At 40.3% G+C, this 4,465-nt stretch overlaps 1 long non-coding RNA gene across 1 annotated transcript in view; it reads left to right on the top strand.

Annotated features, from left to right (window-relative positions):
• The window catches only part of LOC117950117, a 22,202-nt gene continuing 17,737 nt past the window's right edge, over positions 1-4,465 (top strand). The window contains exons 1-2 of the long non-coding RNA XR_004657811.1: positions 1-282; positions 2,852-2,854. This is a non-coding gene — a long non-coding RNA (uncharacterized LOC117950117). The remainder of the gene's footprint in view (positions 283-2,851; positions 2,855-4,465) is intronic.

Below are 4,465 nucleotides of genomic sequence, written 5' to 3'. Positions count from 1 at the left end.
TTAGTTTTCAGACAATTACAAAAAACAATTTTATTTGAAATGAGTAGAAATGACAATAAGAAACCTGTCAGTCTCATGTTTCATGTTGGCGTCTGCACATGTCGTCAGATGCAATTCATGAAGAACAAGTTTGGAGATGAGTAAAACTACCAAATACAGATTATTCTAACCTTTAAACTGCAAGAATCAGTTATTGCTCTCAGTTCCAAGTTGTAGTTTTCACCTGTAGACAGAGGTTGCACATCTGTAACCTCATGGTTAAAGATAAAAATTGACAGCAAAGTTGAATGGTATTAAAATGTAAAAGTGCCCAAAAATCCTGTAATTTTCTGCTTTTGGTCTTTATTTCACACTTTAGCTAATTTATGTTTTAGACTATTTATCCAAAGGTATCCCATCTGACATCATCAGAAATACATTTTGGCCTAATTTGTACATTAAAACAGGTTGAAAGTGATGCCCGATGGGTCTTTAAAATTCATAAAAGTCACCAAAAAATACATTAAAACGCAAAACTCACAACAAGAATATACGGACCAAACAATAGAGGACAGACTGAAACGGGTTTCCTGCTTCTTGCTTCTTCCTGCTTAAGAATAAAAGGGAGAAAAAGAGGAAAAAAATGAGAAAATTGAAGGTGTTTTCGTCCTCCATGAACCCTTATAGAATTTTTTTGATGTTTTTAAATTTTGTGGGCAAGCCACGGCTGGGATTCGAACGTTAGAGGACCAAAAAACATTACTGGGACTTTAAAGGGACAATGAACATGAACACACATTAACCTGACATCACCAAGGAATATTGGGACTTAATTATTTTTTATTGTATACCTCAAACCAACAACATTGTTGGTTTGTAACACTGACTAACAGTCAGATAGCAGCCTAGAACCGCTAAACAATAAATTGTCACACAACACAAATGCCATGACCAGTTAATTTAGCTTTTTTACTCAATTCTCACCAGTTGCAGAACAGCTGCGCGTCAGGTCCGTGCTTCGCCGTCCGTCAACGCCCAGCAGGTCCGGATGCGGCCATGACTGACAGCTGAAGTCTCAAGGATTCATGAATTGCAAAAACAATAAGGGAAACAAAAAACATCCTCTGTACTGACTGGCTATAGGCCTACCTTTCACATGTGCATGTGGGATATAAAGATATTTTTGTAGAAGTCAAATCAAGGTCTGTAGTTTCCAAAGTACCCAATTCTTTCCTTACCACACTTTCAGTTAACCTGTCTCCAGATGAACAGACTCCCATTGCAGGAGGAGAAAAACAACATGTCTATAATCATTATAACTTAAAATACTTCAATTTTAATGGATTACAGACTATTCATCCAGTAACCAGTAATCAGCTGTCATGAACTGGTGCAAAAATAGTTTTGTCAGGTTATATTTGTATATTGTCTTTACATTTTGATATGTGTCTGATACCGTGTAAAAATATTTATTTAATTACTCCTTGGACATTTAATGTCCAACTTATGGAAAGTCATGAAGGCAGGTCTGGCAATGCAAGACACAATACCTGAAAAGGCATTGGGCAATGCTGTCAAAGCATGAATCTCCATCGTTACAAACATCAAACATGACCAACTATGATGTAATCAAAGTTTAAATCATTTGCAATGCATGTACTGACACATTCTCTACACCAGAGTAGTGTAACTATGTATTACTAACCTCAGAGATATGGCTGCAGGGTGCCTGTTCAGCCAGAAGGGGGCAGTGTTTCCATACTTAATGTGTCCCAGCTATTGCATTACAGTGAGAAATTGAACTCTTGGAACATGTCTTGTACCACTTTGCCTCATGTGGGCCCATAATGAAGCCAAAGCCACATCTTTTTATAATGCATTTAATTTATATGTTTTCAGTCAAGTAATCCATGAATAATTCTCCAGGTGTGTGTGTATGCCTGTATGTGTGCTTGCATGTGTGTGTGTGTGTGTGTGTGTGTGTGCGCATGCCTGTGTGTGTGTGTGTGTGTGTGTGTGTGTATGTGTGTGCCTCCAATGTTTCATATCAGAGCTATACTAACTTGGCTTGCCCCCGTAAACTGTGATATTGTTGCTTGAATGGTCTCTGAAAGGATTTTATGGTCTTTTCCTGTAAAGTCTCTTTTGGGACCAACTGAAAATCCTCCTCAGCAGACACTTGAGTCTTGTCTTGAGAGACAACCATTTTTGTTGAAAATTCCCCCTGACAACCACAGAACAAATCTAATAAAGTCTGAGCACCTCGCTGGGCCCTCCTGAGTCTCTGTGATGATTGCATGAACATTCTCTCCCTGCATGTTAGCAACTCAACAGCTGACACACTGTTGTTCTTGCATTAAAAGACCTTATGCATTATTGTTATTAGCTTAACATCCTGATATGATAAAAGGTCCAAGTTGATGTCTCAGCCTTGTATTATTATACAGCTGTCATGCTAAAAATGTGTCCGTTTTTGGAATTTGTGACTTACATTTGAAGCAAGTTTCCAGACTATTCTTTTGCTGGACCATAAAACATCCCAGGTAATCCTGTGTCTTGGTAAATCTGGCAGAGAAATGAGGAACACGGGCATTGCATAGCATTGCCATGTAACGTATGTCATCTCTCTGTTTACCAGATTATCTGAGAAACCTGGAAATGCAAAACGTGCATTCAGAAGTATTGTCTCTATATCATTAATAACCTTTTTTGTACCTGCATTAAATCTAGTGCTGAACTTATTTTACATGTGGACGTGTGGCTAGAGCTCACACGTTGCCATAATCTTGCTATCATCATCTTTCCCAAAGGGCCGTGACACACCAACCCCATAATCGGCTGTGGGGCAGCATGGCGAGCTCGGTGACTCGAGTCTGTTCCGTGGGGTCGGCCTTCATTTTGGCCGACCTAACATGCTCGGTCAGATAGAGTAGGTCTAGACCTCTCTATAATTTACAGATTTACAGACTAAAATCAAAGGAATGTACTGTATGTTGATGGATAATCACAGACTAGAAAATGTCTTTATAAAATAACTTTTAAACAATACTATCTCGAGACCACTTCAATGTTTTTTTTTCAAATGCTGTAAAATTGAATAAGACGCCCCAAAATGAATGAAAGTAGAGATTTGTACTGTGTGGAAACAACTATTTTTGTGTTATACACGTATATATTATATATATATGTTACATTTTCAATCATGTTATTTTGGGTAATTACAAGTTGGTGGTTAAAAAGAACATTGATATAGGGAAACGGGTCAATTTGACCCGAGGACAACAGGAGGGTTAAATGTCTGTTGATAACTTGTGAATGCCAGTGTGTGTAATGTGTTGCAGATGATGTAATGCCTACAGACAGAGAGCAGAGTGGGGAGAGCAGATCCTCCTCCACTTGTGTCTGCCTCCTCACGGCTGTGTTTACAGTCAGCATACCACGCCTGGAGCTGCCGCTCTAGAGTTTCACTAAAAAGGCCCGGGACAGACTCCTGTTTCAATCTGCTTCTGCTGTATCCGTGTGTGTGTGTGTGTGATTGGGAATCTCAAGTCTTTGCTCTTTGTTTATGTCTCCCTGTCCTCTGAGTATTCGGGCACCACTGACACGCTGCTCCCTCACTGGATAACAGGATGAAGTTGGACGCTGACGCTGCTGCTGCTCTTTTATTGGATAATGAGAGGAAGTTAGACGCTGACACGACATGCGATCTTCACTCGTGTCCTCTTTCATCTGGTTTCAATTTGGGCTTTTAGTCTTTTTTTTTCTTTTTCTTCTATCAAGTGCCAAACGAGCTTTTGAAGTAAAAAGGGATGGCCCGTAGACTAATTTTAGAAAAGCTGAAGCCCTCATATCACCATGTGTGTTTATCTGTGTTTATCTCTGCAACATCATGAATCTTTCTACCACACAAACAAAACAAAAAGAGCAGCAAAAACCTTCAGATACGACTGGTCTTCTATCTTTCATGGACTAATGAGCCATAAAAAAAACCCTCATATTTAAAGTCTGGAAAATTGCTGGAGTTCCTCCAGTCAAACTGGATTTCACAATGAACAGATGCATTGGAATTAGGTAAAAATTAGATTTTTCTTGAATGATGCACTGGAACATGCATGGGGATGCATGTTATGTCCAGCTACACCCTGCTATGTCCTGCAGCGCATTGCTATGTCCTACAGCGCCCTGCTATGTCCTGCTATGCCCTGCTATGTCCTGCAGCGCCCTGCTATGTCCTGCAGCGCATTGCTATGTCCTACAGCGCCCTGCTATGTCCTGCTATGCCCTGCTATGGCCTGCAGCGCCCTGCTATGCCCTGCTATGGCCTGCAGCGCCCTGCTATGTCCTGCTATGCCCTACTATGTCCTGCTGTGCCACGCTACACACTGTAACGCCCTGCAGCACCCTGCTACGGCATGAACTACTACTACTACCATTTTTAGTCACTGTTTTCTGTTTCTGCATTTTCTTTATTGTAATTATTATTGCC

The sequence above is a fragment of the Etheostoma cragini genome, chromosome 9, assembly GCF_013103735.1.
Source record: "Etheostoma cragini isolate CJK2018 chromosome 9, CSU_Ecrag_1.0, whole genome shotgun sequence".
Classification (NCBI taxonomy): Eukaryota; Metazoa; Chordata; class Actinopteri; order Perciformes; family Percidae; genus Etheostoma; species Etheostoma cragini.
The sequence above is the reverse complement of the archived record's forward strand: the minus strand, read 5'-3'. Positions and strand labels throughout refer to the sequence as shown.